The 23,225-nt window shown below is 44.6% G+C and overlaps 1 long non-coding RNA gene across 1 annotated transcript in view; it reads right to left on the reverse strand.

Annotated features, from left to right (window-relative positions):
- Positions 1–23,225, reverse strand: part of LOC309339441 — a 71,962-nt gene that overhangs the window by 32,463 nt on the left and 16,274 nt on the right. Inside the window, exon 5 of the long non-coding RNA XR_014155354.1 lies at positions 2,885–3,226. This is a non-coding gene — a long non-coding RNA (uncharacterized lncRNA). The remainder of the gene's footprint in view (positions 1–2,884; positions 3,227–23,225) is intronic.

A 23,225-nucleotide genomic window follows, 5' to 3' on the forward strand; every position in this document is an offset into this window, starting at 1 on the left:
ATGTATATACTGGGGTTAAAATGTGCATAAAATGCACGTATTGGTGAAATTAACGTTCAAATATGCATTATATTAAGGGAGATTGCAAAAATGTGTATAAGTCAAAACTATATACAGTGGTACCTCAGGTTACATACGCTTCAGGTTACAGACTCCGCTAACCCAGAAATAGTGCTTCAGGTTAAGAACTTTGCTTCAGGATGAGAACAGAAATTGTGCAGTGGCAGTGCAGCGGCAGCAGGAGGCCCCATTAGCTAAAGTGGTGCTTCAGGTTAAGAACAGTTTCAGGTTAAGAACAGACCTCCAGAACGAATTAAGTTCTTAACCCGAGGTACCACTGTATGTATATGAGAAAATTTGCACCAAAACGCTGCTGTATTTTCATGAGGATTTTTTTTTTAATTGTGAATTGTGCAAATGTGAAGCACTGAATTTAGACAGGAAAAACGAGAAACTTAGAGAACAAAAATGGACAGATGTGTCCCCTTGTCCTGTTTCCTGCTGTTAGACTACATTTCCCAGCAAGCAGTGCTTTGGGTTCTGCGGCTTATAGGGCTACTGTATCCCAGAACAAAACAATCGGGCAGCAACTGTCATGCAATGATCCATCTTCCATTTCCTGCTAATCTCCTTGATGATCTGAACTTCCTGAGAAAAAAGCTGGGCATTGCCAGGTGAACCATCCGTCTCATTTCTTCTTCATTTTTACACTGAGAGCCAGTGTGGTGCAGTGGTTAAGAGCGATAGATTTGTAATCTGGGGAACCAGGTTCGCTTCCCCGCTCCTCCACATGCAGCTGCTGGGTGACGTTGGGCTAGTCACACTTCTCTGAAGTCTCTCAGCTTCACTCACCTCACAGTTTGTTGTGGGGGAGGAAGGGAAAGGAGAATGTGAGCTGCTTTGAGACTCCTTTGAGTAGTGATAAAGTGGGATATCAAATCCAAACTCTTCTTCTTCTTCTACACTTAGAAAACGCCTGAACTTTTGCTTCCTTGCCTTAGTGGCTCAGCCTGACAGAACCTGACAAACTCTGGGCTTTACCCACTGCTATTGTAAACCAATGTAGCAACCGTACCAACGTATTTATACTAGCTGAGAACCTGACTCTTCCCAGCCTGGCTGCTTTGTGGCTGTACAGTGTTGCTGTAAGGGATCTTTTGACCCTTCCCCTTGATTTCTTTCCTCCAAAGCACAGTGGAAGAATAGGTAAATTACACCTCCGCTGCCCTGGCAGCACAAATAGCCCGAGGGCTTCTAATATTCTGCCGTTGCATGGTAGGCCCCTTCTGCAAGCCTCTGGGGTTGCTCTGACAATGATCCCAATATATTTTGTTTCAAATGAAAATAAACTTTATTGCAACTTTCTGAAGCAGCGGGACCCAGGAGCCTATATTAGAGAAGCCTAGTGGGCAGCTGTGTAATCATTAGCAATACCACCGAGACCAGGACCTAGGATCAGTTTGGAAGGCTCCTCAGTCCAGCTGGGAGTATTATTTACTATGCCACCATCACAAGACCAACAAGTTAGCATAAGAAAAGCATGTCAGGAGGAGTGATGGTAAAACTAAACCAGCCAAAGCTGCAGCAGAAACTTTTTTTTGACGGGGGAGCTCTTAATTAAAAGTTCTGTTATCAAGCATGGCAGCTGCAGAGAACGTCCAACTCATTCATACTCTTAAAGAGTCATTGGGAGAAATTGTGCTTATAGAGGAAGAAGGAGGGAATTCCTCACCCACACAAAACTTTGATTAACCTTTAGTTTAAAGAGTGGCTCGCAGTCAGAGGAATATATTTTTTCCAGGGATTGTCCAACGACCCCAAAACAAACTTCTTCCCAATCATAGCTCAGTGGTAGAGAATGTGCTTTGCTTGCAGATGGTCTCACATTCAATCTCTGGTATCTACAATTTAGGCCTCCATGTAATGTGGGGTCACATGCACTCTGACAGCCCAGAAAAAAAAAAATAATATCTATTTTGGTCCTCTAGGACTTCATGTTCCACTTGGGGCAGGAGGGGAGGCGGGGAGAGCATGGATGTGGAGGTCAGGCCTTGGTGGCTGTCTTCTACCGTGAGGCTAGGCCAGTTCAGGCTGGAGAAACCTGCCCACTGAGCCACTGCTTGCCTACAGGCCGGCCACACATTCACCCCACTTGACAGGCCGGCTGGAGGCAGAGGCAGAGGCGAGGCAGGAGGCAGGCAAGAGGTGAGACTGAACCATCTTGCTGGTGCTTTGGAGATGCATCTTCACCCACCATACAGCCATGCAGGAACCTCTTGTGATCTGTCTGCACCCAGCACTTGTCCTCATGCCTCTCCTCCTGGGCTGTGAAACCTCCACCGCTGGGCTCCATTGGAGCAGCACTGATTCTGCCAGGTGAGCGGTAGGCACCACTGTTTTCCCCACTGAACTGGTCCCAGGGCTAACTTGGTGATGGTCTGGGAGGTATTGGGGGTCATGCTTCTCCTGCCTTGCCCCGGGTGCTGGCAACCCATGCTATGCCACTGTCAGGAAGGGACACTAAGATGAGGTTACAGCTAGATATGGAGCCACTGATGTATAGCACTCAAGAGTCACCAGCTCAATATACTCAGCTACTTTTCATTATTTGTAGTGGGCAGCAATCTTTAGGATTTTTTTTATTTTTTTTGAGAGAGAGAGAGATGCATGCTAAAAGAAAAATGAAGCAAGCACCACTGCCAAGAATAATAGAATAAAGGAGACTGTATTATTGTTCTCCCAGTCTGACCAGTCAGCTATGAGCTCTTTGTAAAACCTACACCTCTGTAATTGTTAGGCTGCCAGAGACACATATGGAAACACCTTTTGGGTTAATGAATATTAATTATTGTAGCAAAGTTGGAGGTAAATACTATACACTAACCTTGGCCCAGAAGATGAAGACTCTCCATCATAGTCAGGAGCCCTGCCAGAGACACTCAGAGTGAAGCCACTAGGGACCACAGAGCTCAGCGTATTTGATGGCAGTGGCTAAGGAAAATGGAGATAAAATCTTGATGGAGTCCCACAGTCTTGCCAATCCACTAGGCATGTTAAGCCACCACCCAAAACTTTGGTCGTGGAGGACAATTTCTTTTTTAAGAACTTGGAGGTAGCTGTGTGTAACTGCCTTGGCGATGACAAGTGGTTCAGGTGAAATAATACCCTTGTTGCCCTTGTTCAAAAATCCAGACAGTCCCTTTTCCCTGTTGCCAGTTGAGTCTTCCTTCAAAAGGGAAATGAGGAGTCACACATCAAAATTCCTTTGCTAGAGAGCATCTCGTTGCATACCAAGATGTACCAGTGATTGCTGTTTCTTGTATATTTCAGTTCTGAAAACCAAAGTGCTTAACATTTTACCAAATGAATAAGCACTTACTCATAGTTAACTATTGACTGACTGGTCTTTAAATGTTTAGATACTACCCTTCATCGAAAGACCACAGGGCAGCTTACAACACAGAACCTAATGAACAATGGATGTCAATATATAACATAAGAAGAATATATAAAAATGCATTTTTCATGTTTTCTATGGACTGGGTCCCTGAGAAGAGACTTCTGCCCAAGTAATAATTTTTCTTGCTGCAGAATCCGCATGGATTCATAAAGTTCCATCCGTTAAATATGTGTGTTTGTGTGTATTTATACATATATAAGATGTGTTGTATAATGCCATTTTTATTGCCATCTGCCTTGAATCAGTCACCTGTGGGGGAATGACAGCTACCGCCACTAATTCAATTACGTGCAGCACCACCATGTTGGCTGAAACACGCCCTGTTGCCTGAAATGTGTTTTTATTTTATTTCTTTTGCTCGGGATCTCTAAGGCTGTGGGCTTAAGCGAGTAGAACTGTGATTGGGGCGAGCCTTCCCCGAATAATAATAAATAATAATAATGAAAGAATGCTCAGTGGGTATGTTTACATTATAAAGAAAATTTAAAATTAACACCTTGGAGAGAGCACCTCTGAACCCTGGACAAATGTTGCAATAGAGGTCCAAGGTAGAAAAAACAGGCGAAGGTTAATCCAAACACCAAACCAAATAAAGAAGAATTACAACTGCCTAATAGACTGTTTTCTTGTTTCAACATCTGGAAAGATGTGGGAGGCAAACTTCATTGTTTTTGTACACATTCCTGATGCCTAATTTCACCCACACCTGTATATTTTTAAACCTTTGTCTTGTTCCCATAAAGCCAACTCATTTGTGCTTAGGTACCAAGGTCTGGATGGCTACAGAATATTAAAAGCTGCAAATGTGCCCATTAACATGAAATGGCGCCCCATCTCAGAAATCCCAAAGAACTCTCATTAATGTTGCATCTCTTCAAGTAACAAGGAAGTGAAGCAGGATGCTTCTGCGTTTGTAAGAACTCGATAGTTTAGTGTGGCAGTGCCTAGACTTTGAAATTCCCTGCCTATTGAGATCAAGCAGGCACCATCAATGTACTCATTTTAGCACCTGCTGGGAACATTCCTGTTTAGACAAGGCTACCCAGGTGCTTAGAAAGTTGAGGTACTTTTAATCTGTTTTAGTAGTTTAACTTTTATATGTTTTAAAGTAGGCTTGTAATTTTCTCTGGATTTTACTGTTTTATGTAAACTGTTTTGAGATTTCTCGCAATCAAGCTGTATATAAATTTCATTAAGTAAGTAAGTAAAGGACATAACCGGTGGAGTACGAATCATAGCCATGGCTTATTTTGCATATATGTAGATATTCTCTCTGGTAGAGAGCTTTTCCAGTATGAAGCCTGGGAACGAGAGGTGGTAGCAGAATTTTCAGCAGAATTTGGGCCCTCTGACCTACTCGCAAAGAGGACACTGATTTGCATAGCATGTGCACATGAATTGTATCATATGCAAATTTGCATCCTCTTTTACAGGCAGAATGCAAACCACCCTGAGCAATGGACTGCTTCTATAATGGCTAGCCATTGTCTCTAAAGCACTGAGACTCAGAGGGGAAGCCAAAGTGAGGCCTCCAGAGATTGATGGACTCCCAACTCCCATCTTCCTCAGGCAGCAAAGCCAATGGTCATGGCTGAAGGGAGTTGTAGTCAAGCAACATCTAGAGTGTGTGTCATACTTTCCCTGCATATGTTCCTGAATTCAACCAAAGCTCCTGGCGGAATCTTAACCACTTCCCATTACCATCTCGTATTTTCCTGATTCTTTATGGATATCTGGACCATAAAGAAGGCTGATCACCGAAGAATTGATGCTTTTGAATTATGGTGCTGGAGGAGACTCTTGAGAGTCCAATGGACTGCAAGAAGATCAAACCTCTCCATTCTGAAGGAAATCAGCCCTGAGTGCTCACTGGAATGACAGATCCTGAAGCTGAGGCTCCAATACTTTGGCCACCTCATGAGAAGAGAAGACTCCCTGGGAAAGACCCTGATGTTGAGAAAGATGGAGGGCACAAGGAGAAGGGGACGACAGAGGACGAGGTGGTTGGACAGTGTTCTCGAAGCCACCAGCATTAGTTTGATCTAACTGCAGGAGGCAGTGGAAGACAGGAGTGCCTGGCGTGCTCTGGTCCATGGGGTCACGAAGAGTCGGACACGACTAAACGACAACATTTTCCTGATTCCTAATCAGAAAAATCATTTAAAACTGCCTTTATCATTTAAAGCTGCCTTCTCTAGCTTCAGAAAAGCAAAGTCTTATTAACCGATTCCTGTTGTGCTTGCTGAATGTTGCCTCCTCTAATCACAAGCGCATTGTGGCCTTCCTTTGTTTGTGAATCATCGAATACATCAGCCTCTTTCAAGTTGTCTCTCCACACTGAAAACCTTTTCTCTGCCAATCTCCTGAAAGTACGGTCTCCAGTTCTCACATTATTCAGCTGCCATTTTCTAATACATTAGATCACCCAGGCTATGCCAGAGCTCTCATTTCCGTGGCGATTGCTTCCTTTCGTATCACAGAATGACTTTTCCCAGACTATGAAGTATGTTCTGAGTTTCAGGTCCAAATAAAGGCAAAATCCCACAGTGAGGCACACTGGAAAAACGGCCAAGTTTTATCTGGTTTTATGTCAAAATCATGTGAAAATGTGGCACGTAAATCTGCCAGGTTTTACACAATGCTGGGCCCAGGTTCACTCAGAAAGGGGGAGATTCTAGTGAACCTTTAGATAAACCTGGTCTCAGCTTGTCAGACAAGGAGACAATCAGGTCTCGCATGATGTCGACATACATTAAATACAGGCCACATTGTCCCATTCATATTAACTATTCCTTGTTTGCTTGAAGTACAACTTCCAAGCTCCCATTCCCCCCCCCCCCATAGTGTTTGGCTACACTATGGGCAACCTCTTCCTGATTTATTCTGTGGAGCCAAGACCTGCTGGAATCTGTTCATCAAACAACTCTAAATCTTGCTAAAGCCAGCCTTGTTACATTTTCACTTTCTCATAGCCACCCCCCACCTTACTCCGGTTGCATAGAAAAATCTGACATTTGTTGAATCAAAAATTCTCGGAACTTGTCCTAAAAAACGATTCACAGAAAAATGCTTCTCCTGAACAGTTCAGATTGAATGCTCTCCTGAGTATCTTTTATTTGTCTGAAAAACACTCAGCACACCAGTCCAGGCATGCGCTAGTAGCCCCATGTCAGAGAAATCCATCATTTCAATTGTAAACTCCTAGAGGCAGGGGCCTCTCTTATATCAAGTATGTTTCAGAGAGTTTGTGCTCAGTCCCTCCTCAGCCACTGGGCCTCAGTGGCTGGACCACACCCCTGGCACTCAGAAGTGATGTGGCAAATTCCACAGCGTGACTTCTCCATCAACTGGTTAAATATCCATTTCCAGCTGGGTGAACTGGAGGCAAGCTTCTTGGGTGAAAAGAGCCTGTGACATACACCCCCCAAACATTTCTCCAGTGAAAATAGGGATGTCCTACTATACCCTCCAACATTTCTCTGATAGAAATAGGGATGTCCTAAGGAAAAGTGGGACATTCCAGGATCAAATCAGAAATAAGAATGGCTTCTGTAAACCCAGGGCTGTCCCTGGAAAATGTGGGATGTAAAACTGCAGCCAAGTACAGTCATACCTTGGGTTACAGATGCTTTAGGTTGCGTTTTATTGGGTTACGGACTGCCGAAACCTGGAAGTACCAGAACGGGTTACTTCCAGGTTTTGGAGGCCACGCGTGCACAGAAGTGCTGAATCGCAATCTGCAAGTGTGCAGACACACCATTGTGGGTTGCGAACGCTGTGGGTTGCGAACGTGCATCCCACACGGATCACATTCGCAACCCGAGTGTCCACTGTACAACATTCCTACAGTGGACATGTTAGGGGATGTTTTGTACTACTCAGGAGAAGACTTCCTGTTTCCTCCTGAGCTGGGGCAAACTTCCACTAGATGTGACTTGAAGAGGGTGTGGTCTGTTGACCTAGCATGGAGGAGCACACGGCTCCATGTTCTGATCAGTGTGTGTTCTCCATTTTGTATGTTGCTGTGTGTTTGGAGAAGTGACTGCTTAGTCGCAGATACTTGGGACTAACTTCTTTATGGAATAGTTCTAGTTGTTATGTAACCTAAGCCTGCCTTCAGGGATAGGTCTGTGAACCTGAATGAATCGGTGAGTAAACTACTTTTATATTAATGTTAGTCAGATTCTTGTGTTTATTCTTTTTAAGAGGGATTAGAAGGGATTTTACCAGGAAGGAATCTTTAATAGTAAGACTCAGATGAGTCAGCAACAAGATGATCACTGCATAATTTAAAAAGGGGGATGTTTGGAACTCTGCTAGAATATGGAATTTGCTAGCGCAAGTTAGGAAGGATATCATTAAATAATGTATCCTCTCCTGCCTCCCTAATCATCCCCACAGAAAATAGGGACACTCGGAGGGTCTGCTGTGATCCTTAGTCCTAGTGAACTCTGACCAGGGAGACCTTAACCTGGTGGTAGTGCTGGAGCCGATCTCCCTGCTCAGATGCCACTCACTTTTCTAGAGATTAGTTATGCTGTCACATGCACTATAGGGCTGTTCGGAGTCTAGCTTTCCCCCCTGTATTTAGAGCCTGGCTCAAGCCATTTTGACACCTGAAGCAGAGCACCAAATTGCATCCCCTGCTGCTGCCCCCTGAATTGCCAACAGCTGGAAAGAAAGTCGGGGGTGCCTGCTGCCCAGCCAGACACTCCATGCAAGTACCCAACTGGACCGACTGAAAGCTGAAGCAGCTGACCTAGAAGTTGGGACCCTGAGTCTCAAGAGATTTGGCCAAGTGAGGCTTAGGGAAGGCCTACAGGAGGTCTCTCCCCATACATTCTGGCCTCAATTTGGGGGCAGCTGCAATCACGGAGCTCCAGTAGAATGCTGCTCAGCAACTTCAGATTTCGTGGATCAAAATTCCCATCACCTGTGAACATTGCCCATGCTGGCTGTGACTGTTGGGATTTGTCATCCAACAACATCTAGAGGACTTCACATTGGCTACACCTGTTCTAACCATTAAACAACATTGTAGCTCACACAGAGTTGTTACACAAGACTTTGTGTGGCAAGGCATCCCTCCTGCCCTTCGGTCCTCCCCAATACCAAGAATAAGAGGCATGCCAACAAATATTTGGGTGAAATCAAGCCACAACTTGACTTCAGATGTAAGATGTTTGGCATAGGCATTGGGTAGACCCCACCCTTCTGGCCTGCCTGCCTGCTGGAAGAACTTACATTCTGGGGTCAACCAGAAATGAGAGAGTCCCTGAACTGCATCAAGGAGTAAGTCCCCCACTGGATTGCACCTGGGGAGTGCTGTGGTCCCTCCCACACATAGGTGTCCAGATAGAAGTATGTCCCCTGGATCCATTTAACGGGATACCCCATTTTGGAGGGGCCAGGCAGAGGCTACAACCTCCCCTCTGTCCAAGACTACATATCCTGGCACGTGGGGGAACTCTGACACACAATCGCACCCACCAGAGAGGGTAAGCAGACTTTTAAAACAATAGACCAGGCATAGGTGAACCTGGTCCTCCAGATGTTTTGGGACTACAACTCCCATCATCCCTAGCTAACAGGACCAGTGGTCAGGGATGATGGGAGTTGTAGTCCCAAAACATCTGGAGGGCCGAATTCGCCTATGCCTGCAATAGACATACAGATCTGTACCGAGCACATTGCAGAATTGTCCTTGTACTTTACAGGATGATAGGAAGACCTAGCTAAGCTTCGTCATCTTTATAGGCTCCTGCTCTTAGCTCTCCCTCTGTGAAACGCTGAAGCAATGTGGGAAGTTTTCTGCACAGTAGGTAAACCCTCTGAGAGCCATATTAAGGAAGGAGGCTTGACAGCATCTCATTACATCCAAGTAGAATCAGGGCCCCAAAGAGTGGTTTTTACCTCTCAACGTTTCTTGTATAACTTTAGCCGCTCGCAATCAGAAAGGCCGAAGACTCTGAGAAAGTTCCGATTGATGACGGATTATTTAAACTATGCTGTGAAACACTTTCAGCTTTAAAATGTTCTATGCCCTGAAGGATTTCATGAAGAATGGCTGCATTCCACAGCAGGAACAGTGTTTGGAATGCTTTTCCTCGACTCAGTCTGCAGACAGTGATGATAAATTTAATGCATTATACTCCGTATGTGCACATGCATGTGCGCAAAAAAAATTCTCTTCTTATTTTTTGGACAGGTGTTTTTATTTGGTTTCTTTCGTACTGAAAAAAAGAAAAGAAAAGAAATGCCTCGCTTTTTTTCTACCAGGAACATGAAGATTGATTCCTTCCATATTACTGCCTCTAGGAAACCGAGCAGAGGATATAAAAACAGCACAAATCAACGCACATTGAACGCCAGCAGAAACACTCTCAAGCGTTCTGTGTTGGCTGCATTGGAGACGCCATGTTAAACTACAGTTCCGCATTATGCATTAGGGCATTTAGCATCCTGAGAACAAGGCTGTACTCTCAGTCTTTTCGTCTTCCCTCCAGTGGTGGCACCAAAAAAAAATAAGTTCGGAGGGAGGGCACAAAAGGGGCAAAGTATGTGTCAAGGTGAGGAACGTGGGTGGCACTGTGGGTTAAACCACAGAGCCTAGGACTTGCTGATCAGAAGGTTGGCGGTTTGAATCCCTGTGACGGGGTGAGCTCCCGTTGCTCAGTTCCTGCTCCTGCCAACCTAGCAGTTCGAAAGCACGTCAAAGTGCAAGTAGATAAATAGGTACCGCTCTGGTGGGAAGGTAAACGGCGTTTCTGTGCGCTGTTCTGGTTTGCCAGAAGCAGGTTAGTCATGCTGGCCACATGACCCGGAAACTCTATGCCGGCTCCCTTGGCCAATAAAGTGAGATGAGCGCCACAACCCCAGAGTCTGCCACGACTGGACCTAATGGTCAGGGGTCCCTTTACCTTTACCTTTATGTGTCAAGGTGGGCGAGCTGTGTCATACACATTAAGATATACAAAAGAAAAATAGCAGTATATGACAGGGATCCAGCAAGGGGGGAACCTCCTTGTTTTGGATATGCTTGCCTCACTGACCTCCTTCTTGCACCTCCCATGCTTCCCTCCACTGGCATGGTCATGATATTGGCAGTTTCTGCTTATATTTTTGATTCACCACAGTGTAGCATCTGAACCTTCAAGTATGGTTAATCAATAACGTTTTGCTTAAAAGCCAGCTTTCTAAACGATGGGTTCAAGTTATCTCATTTTAGCAAACCCTAGTTAAGACTAGGGCTGTGTCTGATTTGGCTTAGGACTAGATTTGGTGATGTGCATTGGTGGGCAATTTAGTTTGGATTGATTCAGACCTGGCTTATACCCTGAACCAAAATCAAATATTTGGAAATCTGAATTCTCGTTCCTTCCATTGACTTGCATAACTTTCATCCCCTTACATAGGTACATGGACTATGAGGACATGGTAGCTAGCCCCTTAAGAGACAATTAACTTTGCTGAATTTCAGACAAGTAGATTCAGGGTTTTGTGTGCCATCTTAAAATTTGCTCTTAAAAAAGTAAAATGGCCATAATTTTCTTGTTCCATCACATGTATTTATGTGTATGCAAGTTTGGAGACTTGGTAGCTGTCTCCAGAAGGGATTTAGCCTAGCGAATTGCAGACAGGTAAGTCAAGGGCTTTTTCTGGTAGCCTCCTTTAAAGCCCCCCTGCCATATTTTTTTTAAAAAAGACCCTATAGACTGTTGAGCAGCACAATTGCTATCTAGATAGTGCTAAGCATTATCATTTCTACAGTTACTGTTCATTTACTATTTATGCTGTGTACAATATACTCACAAGACACAAACACCCACACAGCAAAGACTCCACTCCAGCTCCCTTTCCCTCATTGCTCCCTCCTTACACAGTGTTGTTTTGCACTTTGGAGACAGGCTGTCTGGTTTTCTTAGAGAGTGCTTTGAGCTCCAGTTCAGCCCCAAGTGCTCTGGATTGATTTGGAGTCGTCCAATGCACTTCAGACCGACTCAGAGATGGGCTTTGGGCCAGGACTACTTTGGACTGAATTGGCCCAGTTCACTTTGGAATTCAGGATTTGCTCAAAAAGCGGTTTCACAGGCCTACTTAAGACTAACTCTTTATTGGGTTTGGGTCTCTTAGACAGAGGACTCAGCTATACAGCTGCAAATATAACGTTTTAAGTGCATTATACCAAAGTGACACTAGATGGGGGTGGTGAGCTAATGGCAAATTCCATATATATTTCAAAACGTTTTTTTTAAAAGCATTTTCACAGTGGTTATTTTTAAAAATATGTGTGTGTAGATTCAGCCAGAGCATACTCAGTACCTCAATAAACTATGACTTCCGAGATTTTTTTTAAAGGAAGCAGTGGAAATTATTATTATTTTTTAAAATAATATTTATTACTTTTAAATCTTACAAAAAAAAGAAGAAAAGAAAAAGAGAAGAAAAAAGGCAAAAGAAATACAATACAATACAATACAATATACAATGCACAACACAACATTAACACATTAAACTAAACATAAAAAATAAAAAATACATCATACCGTTTCAATGCCCTATCTTTCATTCCCTCGTTTCATCGACCTCCTCTCACCTCCCTTTTTGTATTCCACTTCTATTAATTATTTCAGCAATTCCTTTCCCTCTTTCTCTATTTTCTGTCATATAATTAACTTAACTTATTTTAACCTTATCTTCCATTAATACCATAATACTTATTTATACTTAACACCTTATAACATTTCTACTAAAGCCATATAATTTCATTCCAACATTTTTCTAACACTCATTAATTTTACAATATTTCTATAAATAAACTTTAAACTTTTTCCAATCTTCTTCCACCGTCTCTTCTCCCTGGCCTTGGATTCTGCCAGTCCTTTCCATCTATTCCATATGTCCATCAACATGGTGATCTTCTGTCCGAGGCTCTTAACTCTTTTCCAATCCCTTCTGCAGATCTTCTTCATATTTATACATGCACTTTACTTTGTCTTCTGTTGATCTTGTTCTTAATTTCCTTCCTTTGATGCCGAGGAGTAGATCTCGGGGAGGCTCGAACCTAGCAATATTTTTATTCTTTCTTGACAGGTCAGCCAAATCTCCGTAGTTAGCACTAATGTCCAAAAGATGTTTCAGGACGTGTTTCAAAATCCCTCCAAAACTGAAAGTCCCCACAGCTCCAATCTCCTCCTGGCCCAAGTCCAAATCCCAAAGGTCAGTACATCCCTGCATGAGGGAATCTATCCAACTTTCCTTCTCAAATCCAAGTAGGGTTCCAGTCCTCAAAATCTGACTTTCTCTAAATTCAGTCATAGAAGGCAACAGCTTATATTCATCAAATTGCCTCTGTAAGACTGGGACTCTCTCCACTTGTATTACTTTAGGTTCAACAACAACTTTCTCCCTTGCCTTCTCAACAATTTGCCATGTCAAAGTAGATTCCTGAAACAATTCCTGAATAGTTTCTGTATAGATGTTCACTTTTTGTCCCAAATCAGTCACTTTTTGTCCCAAATTGTCAATTTTGATAGTCATCACATCCGTCTTCTTATGAAGCTGTTCCAATGAGGCACTTATCTTGCATAATGCAATCACCAAGGCTTCTTCTGTCGACATTCTTACCAATCCAAGGTCAATCCCTGGTTCAGTTTTTTTATCTCTGCAGCTGGTAATCCCCCCAGCTCCACTCCTGTAACAGTTTCAAAGGCTCCCTCTAGAGGGAAACAATTTCTATTTGTATCAGTCCTTTTAAACACAGTTCAAGCAACAAAATTAGTTTCAATTTTCAGTTACTTTTACTCCTTTTTAAACGCAGAAGGAAACAATGGAAACAACATATTTCTCTTATTTAGCTATCTGTCCACATACGTTTTATTCACAGTCAATGAATTTTCCCAAAACGTCAGTCTTGCTAGCAGCCCTTTTCCAGGTTCAAAGCGGTGGTAATTTATCTTTCTTCGCTCTCTCTCCTGCAGGCTTACACGATCCAAAATTTCCCCCCTCTTCTCCTGCTTCCAGGGGGGGGTTAATGATTTTAACCAATGGAGGTTTAATCCTTTACAGAAGACTTTCCAAGACTTTAGCTTGCAGCCTCTTTGCTTCAGTCTATTTACAAAAGGGGAAGGCGGACTTCCTGTTTTAAACCTCCCTGTTTCGGTGCCAAATTAAGACGTTTAAAAATCCAATTTTTCGTTCTACTCACGGGTAGTTGTTTTAAGATCAAATTGTCTACAGGAAAAAGTCAGTGCTCTCCAACAACAGCTATGCGGCTTCACTCCGTGAAAGAAGCAGTCAATTCGAAGCACCGCGCCACTCACCCCACGTCGCTCCGGATCCCCGAAACCGGGTTTCCCCGTGAGTAGGGGAGGCGCAAAAGGTGCCAGCCGAATCCCACGTTCACAGGCTTCTTCCGCCTGTGATTTTTGGTGGGTCCCCGCCTTCGCCGTGGCGGCCAGACTCTAATTTCCACAAAGCAAATTCCTCCCAATCAGAGGAATTCAGCCATTGCTGGAGGCGCCAACCCGGAAGTCCGGAAGCAGTGGAAATTAAACTGGTTTAAGTTTGATAGAGAGGAGGGAGGGAACAGCATAACCAGTCAAACTGAGGCAATTGCAAGCAGCTCCACACAGCTTCAAGGAGGTCTTGGTTGTGCCTGCCCTCTTAAGTCCTTCTCCCCTCCTCTCAGGCTTCCCCTCAGCTTCTACCTCTGCCTCCTTAGCCTCCTGTCCCTCATCCTTTACATCTTCCTCAGCCTCCTCTCCTTCTTCCCTTATCCTAATTGTCATCACACTATAGTTCACAGAGCTAGCACCATCTGCCAGCAGCCACATGAATTACACTGTGATGACAATCATGCACAAATATATATTAGAATGAAATAGCTTGTGCTGGAAAAAAAAAAAGAGGAACAAGAAGGTGTAACAGGAAAGTATAGTTTGGCTTCAGTTTCAAAAGTGAGAGGTGCTTTCTTGTCTCTAAAATAATCTGTAGAGGAGCCAAGTTTAGAAAAACTCATTGATCAGCTTTCCTAAGTAAACTTCCTTGCGTATCGGCAGCTATTATGAGTCCAAAATGACTGGAAACCTCTTAACCCATTAGATGTCTGTTCATTCTTTCCTTCAAATCCCATCAAGAATATTTAGTTCAACTTTGGGTCACTTATGTCTCCCCTTTGGCCAGAAATTCCAGATGTCATAACGATCTGAAATGTAATTTGGGAATGATAGCAGCAGGACAGAACCAAATGAGAGATCGCAAGTACTGCACAAACCCCTGAACACCAGCCAAGCCAATAAATCCAGGGATTGTGCAGGTTGTATTGACATTGCATATTTCAACTGGAATCTCCAAGCTGATTGGTTGGTGGTCACAAAAATGATCATAAATAACACAGTCCTGCACAGCACGAGTAGCCAAGGAATGACGTTAAAATGTTAATCTTTCTCCTGCCCCCTCCCTATTTTCTCCAAGGCCAGCATCATTTACATGCCAAACACCATAAAAAGGATATACTACTGGAAACCAGAACAGCTAGAAAGTGATCACCAGAGATTTGTGCTCCCGCAATCAAATTTTACTAAACTTGCTTGAAAAAGTTAACAAGCTGCAGCTGAGCAAGGCCCAAACTGAAGCCTAGAGGGGTCCTCCTTACAAAATAATAATTTTAGGTGGGGTTTTAACAAGATGTCCTTGTCAGTCTGGTTTGACTGCTAGGCTTACTCTCCTTGCAAAGGGGTCCCTCAGATCTGAGACCAAAATTTAACATACGTATGCAGTCCACAACCCATGAGTTGTACCACTTCAGAATATCGTGTGGAAGATTCACACCTTTGAATAGTCCTTCACATTAAACACCAGTCAATCAATGTACCCAGAAAACCAGCACAAGTAAAAGCTAGGTTTTGGTTCCTGAAACACTAGCTTTCTGTGAGGTTTTGATGTTGTTACTATAAAGTTTACATGTTATTAACAACAATAAGACTTTTATTATTTATATGACACCCATCGGACTGGATTGCCCCAGCTACTCTGGGCGGCTCCCAACAAAATATTAAAAACACAATAGAACACCAGCCATTAAAAGGGCTGCCTTCAGATGTCTTCTAAAACTCAAATAGTTGTTTATCTGTTTGACAACTGATGGGAGGGTGTTCCACTGGGTGGGCGCCACTACCAAGAAGGCCCTCTGCCTGATCCCTGTAGCTTCATATCTCACAGTGAGGGAACCACCAAAAGGCCCTCAGAGCTGGACCTCAGTGCCTGGGCTGGACGATGGAGGTGGAGACGCTCCTTCAGGTATACAGAACCGAGGCTGTTTAGGGCTTTAAATGTCAACACCATGTTCTGTTTAAGGCCTTGGTCTTAACCTATAATGTTCCATTTGGCTTAGGTCATATGAGCTCCCCCAGTAACTGAGATTTAGATAATAGAAACATGCTTAGACTTCCTTCACCACAGGAGGACAGATTTACATGGTCTTTATGGAAGTGGCGCCCGCCCTGTAGAATGCCCTCCCATCAGATGTCAAGGAAATAAACAATGACAGTGGACACTTGGGTGGTGAGTGTGATCTGTATGGGATGCACGTTTGCAACCCGCAGTGTTCGCAACCTGCAGTGGTGTGTCTGCGCATGCGCGGGTTGTGATTTGGTGTTTCTGCTCATGAGCGACCCCTGAAACCCAGAAGTAACCCGTTCCTGTACTTCCAGTTTTCGGCGGGTCCATAACCCGAATAAACACAACCTGAAGCATCTGTAACCCCTAGGTATGACTGTATCTGACTTTTAGAAGACATCTGAAGGCAGCCCTGTTTAAGGAAGTTTTTAATGTTTGATCACTGCATCATTATTATTATTATTATTATTATTATTATTATTATTATTATGTTGGGAGCCGCCCAGAGTGGCTGGGGAAACCCAGCCAGATGGGTGGGGTATTAATAAGAATAAGAATAAGAAGAAGAAGAAGAAGAAGAAGAAGAAGAAGAAGAAGTGTCCCTTGTGCTTTGGAGTTCAAAGCAGGCCTAAACCAAAACCCACCTCTTCCTATTCTTTTTGGAAGAAATGGAAAACCAGATAACCAGATAACCAATTAGGGACCATGGCTACTTCCACACCCTTTATCTCTGAATTCCAAGAACTGGGAACAAACAATCAGGGCTCATCCTGCCATGGCTCATCCTGTGTGTAAAGTTCCTTGGGCTATCTGACTGATGGTTGCTGGAAACAGAATATGGATTAGGTGGATCTTGGTCTGCAAGGAAAAATTCTTATGTTTTTTGTATCATTATTTAGACAAGCTTTTAAATGCACATGTCTGGTTTTGTTCTTTTAGAATATTTTGTTCTATTGTTTCACTTTATTGCCTGTTCTGCACTTTGCTTTTATGATCACCTCCTAGAGTGCTTTGGCAAATTGGTGGGCTAGACACTGTGAAAATAAACAAATGAATTATTCCTTTCTTCAGAACAATTTCTGTTGGGGAAGTGGGCGGGGAAAGCTTTAGTAGGTCAGCTAATGAGTTAATGAATGTATTATTATTATTATTAATAATGATCTGAATAGGTGACAGGGCAAGGAACTGCTGTCTTGAATTTGCAGCACTGAATGACTTCATAATGTTGGGCAGTGATTAGGGCCATCTACCAACAACAGTCCTGGCGAGGTGGATTCCAGTAGAACGAAGATGCCAAGGAACTTCTCCAGCTGGCTTCTACCCTCTGACTTGCTCCACAGGGCTTTCTTCCATCGTGAGAAGGGATCTGATGAATGGTTATATTTTTATAGAATCGTAGAAGTTTAGAGTTGGAAGGGACCACAAGAGCCATCTACTCCAAACCCCTGCAAATGCAGGAATCTTGCCTAACATGGGCTTTGAACCCACAACCCTGAGATTAAGTGAATCCTGTTCTATTGATTGAACTATCCCAATATAACAACAACAACAATAACGCTTTTATTATTTGCCCCACCCAACTGACTGGGTTGCCCCAGATACTCTGGGCAGCTTCCAGCATATACAGGACATAACAAAATATCAAACATTAAAAACGTCCCTATACAGGGCTTCTAAGGTAAAGGACCCATGGATGGTTAAGTCTAGTCTAAGATGACTACGGGGTTGTGGTGCTCATCTCGCTTTCAGGCCAAGGGACAGACAGCTTTCTGGGTCATGCGGCCAGCATGACTAAACCACTTCTGGTGCAACAGAACACCGTGATGGAAACCAGAGCACACGGAAACTCTGTTTACCTTCCTTCCACAGTGGTACCTATTTATCTACTTGCACTGATATGCTTTCAAACTGCTCGGTTGGCAGGAGCTGGGACAGAGCAAAAGGAACTCACCCTGTTGTGTGAATTTGAACTGCCAACAAGGCTTCTAAATGATGTCTTATAAAGACTATAGTTACTTATTTCGTTGACATCTGATGGCAGGGTGTTCCACAGGATGGGTGCCACTACCGAGAAGGCCCTCTGCCTGGTTCCCTGTAGCTTTACTTATCGCAGTGAGGGAACCGCCAGAAGGGCTGAACAATGGGGTGGAGACGCTCCTTCAAGTACAGTGGTATCTCGGGTTACAGATGCTTCAGGTTACAGATGCTTCAGGTTACAGACTCCACTAACCCAGAAATAGTATCTTGGGTTAAGAACTTTGCTTCAGGATGAGAACAGAAATTGTGTGGTTGCGGTGCAGTGGCAGCGGGAGGCCCCATTAGCTAAAGTGGTACCTCAGGTTAAGAACAGTTTCAGGTTAAGAACGGACCTCCAGAACGAATTAAGTTCTTAACCCAAGGTACCACTGTATACAGGGCCAAGGCTGTTTAGGGCTTTAAAGGTCAGCAACAATACTTTGAATTGTGCTCAGAAACATACTGGGAGCCAATGTAGGTCCTTCAGGACTGGTGTTATATGGTCCTGACAGCTGCTCCCAGTCACCAGTCTAGCTGCTGCATTCCGTTTAGTTGTAGTTTCCCAGTCATCTTCAAAGGCAGCCCCACATGATTTTACCCTTGTATCTTTATGTACGGTGGAAGCTGCCTTGGAAGGATTTGTACACTGAAAGGTGGGGTACAAATAATTGCAATGATTAAACAAATAGCAGCAGATCAAACTCTTTTGCACACCTTCATCTCTTTCGAAGCTAGACGGTGTACCTTTGCCTTTCTTTGCACATTTGATCCCAGGCATTGGAGTCAGGGAAAGTGGATACCTTCCACAATTCAAATCACTCACTGCTCACTGAAGCAGTGATACTTGTTCCACTGCAAACTGACACATTTAGCAGCCCCAATAGGAGTTAAAAACCAGATTGGAGTCTCACAGGTGAGATCACCTTGATGACTAAAACATAAACTGAGGAGGCTAGTGTAGTCTCCACCCCCCCCCCGAACCATTTCACAGCATAAAGTTCCCATTACACAGAATTGCCGTACCTCTGGAATTTTCCTGGACATGTCCGGGATTTCAATGGCAAAATTAGCGTCTGGTGGGAATTTTGAAAAATTGTCAAAATGTCCAGGTTTTTGCCAACAGAAGAAGGAAGTATGTGTTTGACTCCTTGCCTATTTTGGTGAATTCCCCCAAATAGCTCAACAATTATGATGTTGATTTCCCCCCAAAAGCTCAACCACTATGATGTTGATGTTTACTTCTTGAAATACGGCAACCCTGCATTAGATCACTGTGTAATAGGATTAACAGGGGATAGCCCAGTTCGCAAGGTATGGTGTGAGTTCAACACCAAGAGGGAGAAATTTCACAAGTAGGGTAACTGTGCCATCATCAGCACATTGCTTGAGTTTTCTTAAACTAAGGCCCAATTCCATTTTACTCCAGAGCATACTGCATCGCTAGAAGCTTCTGTTATTTGAAGGGCTCATACTTCCATGGTAGAGCAAGTGCATTGTTTTGAAAAGAAATAATCCAGATTTTGTACTAGGAAAGGCCTCTGACTCAGACCTGAGGGCTGCTACAAGTTGTCATTCAATTCTGTGTTTGAGTCCTGCCTGAAGGTTTCCCATAGTCTTCTGGTTGGTGACTGTAAGAACAGGATGCTGGACTACATAGTCCATTGGCCTGATCCAGCAAGCTCTTCTTACTTTCTTATGTACTTTAATGGCAAAGATTGACTTTTGCTCTGAGCTGGAAAATGCATCGTTTTTTGAGGCAGTGAAGCTTGTGGGTAGCTAGGAAGACAATGGGTCCAGTTGACAGTCTGGGGAAGATACCTAGAACTGGGATCAATTACAGTTCCCTCTGTTTGAGGCACACAGACAGAGATGGGGAGTTGATCTGGGTCTGGAGTTTGGGACAAGCAAGAGGGGCAGAAAAATGCTTGCAGGACCATGGGTAGATCATGGTGAAAGGAAAGTACTCAGTTTCCTCTCTAACTGATGCCTCAGGGGTTGCCAAAATGGCAGCCTCCAAATATTGTAGACTACAACTTCTATCTTCCCTGTCCGGGCTGCGCAACAGTTGTGAAAATGGCAAATTCCATGCTTGAGATTGAAAACAAAAACTGCCAATATCATGATGCTATTATACAAATCTATGGCGCAACCATCCTTAAAATACTGTGTGTGATTCTGGTTGCCTTGCCTCCCTCTTTCTTTCTTTCTTTCTTTCTTTCTTTCTTTCTTTCTTTCTTTCTACCTCACCCTCCCCGGCCAAAGCCGGGCTCAGAGCGGCTAACGATAAGTAAATATAGCACAGTGTCCATAAAATCACACAGTCAATTAATTAAAATATATTATAAAATCAATTCAGAATCAAATTAATGGCAACCATTGGGCTAGAGTTCTATGAGGATTACAGAAGGAGGGAGAGGGTCAGACTGTGCCTTGGCCAAAGGCCAGGCAGAACAGCTTTGTCTTGCAGGCCCTGCGGAAAGATGTCAAGTCCCACAGGGCCCCAGTCTCTTGTAACAGAGCATTCTACCAGATCAGAGCCACAGGTGAAAAAGCCCTGGCTCTGGTCGAGGCCAGCCTAACCTCCCTGTGGCCTGGGATCTCCAAGATGTTTTTATTTGAAGACAGTAAGGTCCTTTGTGGAACATACCAGGAGAGGCAGTCCTGTAGGTACGAGGGTCCTAGGCCGTATAGGGCTTTAAAGGTTAAAACCAGCACCTTAAACCTGATCCTGTACTCCACCGGGCACCAGTGCAGCTGGTATAGCACTGGGTGAATGTGATCCCGCAGTGAGGACCCCATAAGGAGACTTGCCACAGCATTCTGCACCCGCTGGAGTTTCTGGGTCAGTCTCAAGGGCAGCCCCAAGTAGAGTGAGTTACAATAATCAAGCCTGGAGGTGACTGTCACGCGGATCACAGTGGCTAGGTCAGAGTGAGAAAGGTAAGGAGCCAACTGCTTAGTTTGGCATGCATAGGACTGCACTGTTGATGGATTTAATTTACTGCAGAATGATTTAATGGACAAACATCATTCTCTACGCTTGAGAGAAAACTGCCAGCTTTACCTTAACTCATCTAATTTTATTTTGCCCCTCTAGTACAGTGTTTCCCAACCGGTGTTCCGCGGCACACTAGTGTGCCGCGAGACGTTGCCTGGTGTGCCGTGGGAGGGAGGCGGGCGAGTCGGGCAGCGAGAGGCGGGGCGGCGGCGGCGAGCACACGCGGGGCGGGGAGCGAGCTCCCTCCCACATCCCATCGCCCCGTGCTCCGCGCTGTTGTAGGCCAGCCCTGCGCACCCGGGGGACCTCCCCCCGAGAGCGCAAGGCTTGCGGGCGTCAGCTGGCAGCGCGGAGCACGGGGCGCCCTCCAGAGGACGCCCCGTGCTCCGTGCTGGTGTTGGCCAGCCTTGCGCACCCGGGGGATCTCCCCCCAGGAGCGCAAGGCTTGCGGGCGGCAGCTGGCAGCGCGGAGCACGGGGCGCCCTTTGGAGGACGCCCCGTGCTCCGCGCTCGTGTTGGCAAGCCTTGCGCACCCGGGGGGGCGCATGGGGCGCCCTGAAACAGAGGGTTCCCCATGCTGCGGACTGTAGCCTGCCGCCGGACGCGCGGGGCGCCCTGAAGCAGAGCGCCCCTCGCGTCAGGCAGACATGGGCCAGCCCCACAAGCTCGGGGGACAGCGGGGAGGCGCAGCACCGCCATCCCACTGTTCCCCGACCTGGTTTTTTGGGGGGGAAATAAAGGAAAAAATTTTTTCCTTTATTTCCCCCCTCAAAAAAGTAGGTGCGTCCTATGGGACGGAGCGTCCTATGGGACGAAAAATACGGTACTTACTATTTCATAATAAAGTAATTATAAAATACTTTCTTTGTGTTTATTTGATTCCTATTAAAGAGAGTTACTTTATATATAGTCAATATAGGCACAGAGTTAATTTTTTAAACATTTTCTAATGGTGGTGTGCCTCGAGATTTTTTTCATGAAACAAGTGTGCCTTTGCCCAAAAAAGGTTGGGAAACACTGCTCTAGTATATACCTTTCAATGTGGGGTAATGATGGACTTTCCCCCTCCCTCATGGATTTTAGATATTCTATACCAAGTCTTGGGCTAAAATGAGTTTTCACAGCTGGGTTATAAACCAAATCAATGGAAATGTTGACACAGCATTAGGTATATCAGTCTAAGCAGGTGTCCCTTTAACTGCCCTCATAAAAGAAACACCTCCTGACAGAACTCAAACTGCTTTTCAAGGATTGCGCTGTAAGGAGGAAGCAGATTGAAGCACTTCATTAGCAATTTGCTATGATCCTGTCAAACTGAAGACAAGTTCTTCCATGTCCTGTCAATTACGGCTTGATCAGGAGCCACCGTGCTTAACCATGCATAGAAACTGCGGCAGTGTGTTCTCTGGTTTAATAAAGAAAATATTGCTAAAACCAAGAATAGCCCAACTAAACACAGTATTATGGAAGTGGCAATCACAGGGGGAGGAAGCTTGCAGGATTGCCACTCACCTCTCCTTTAGTCAGATAGCATTTGGTAGAGATCATGCTCCAGATCATGAAGTTAATAATACCTTTATTGTCAATGTACAACCTGTGTAGAGGGACGCGGGTGGCGCTGTGGTCTAAACCACAGAGTCTAGGGCTTGCCGATCAGAAGGTTGGTGGTTCGAATCCCCACAATGGGGTGAGCTCCTGTTGTTCGGTCCCTGCTCCTGCCAACCTAGCAGTTCGAAAGCACGTCAAAGTGCAAGTAGATATATAGGTACCGCTCCAGCGAGAAGGTAAACGGCGTTTCCGTGCACTGCTCTGGTTCACCAGAAGCAGCTTAGTCATGCTGGCCACATGATCCGGAAGCTCTACGCCGGCTCCCTCGGCCAATAAAGCGAGATGAGTGCCGCAACCCCAGAGTAGTCTATGACTGAACCTAACAGTCAGCGGTCCCTTTACCTTTACAACCTGTGTACAATGAAATTAAATGAGCCCCCCCCCCGAAACACTCAATCTCATTGCACACTGTGTGTTTATTGCACAACACACCACCTCGCAAGTCAGTTGCGCTATGTTATTTTCTGTTCAACAGCCTAACAGCCCACAGATAGCAGCTATTTTTTAGCCTGTTGGTACGGCTGATTATACTTCTATATCTCCTGCCCGAGGGTAGAATATTAAAAAGCTGATGGCTGGGGTGTGGGTCATCCCTGAGAATTTTTCTCGCTCTCCTAAGGCAACGATCCCTTATCCCTTGCGATGTCATCTAGCGGATTCAAGGGACAGTCCATGATATCATTATGCTGTATTCACCACCCTCTGTAGATCTGCACTAGATGACTTGCCGACATTTCTGTGGAC

This window comes from Podarcis erhardii (assembly GCF_964252035.2).
Source record: "Podarcis erhardii genome assembly, chromosome: 3".
Taxonomy (NCBI): Eukaryota; Metazoa; Chordata; class Lepidosauria; order Squamata; family Lacertidae; genus Podarcis; species Podarcis erhardii.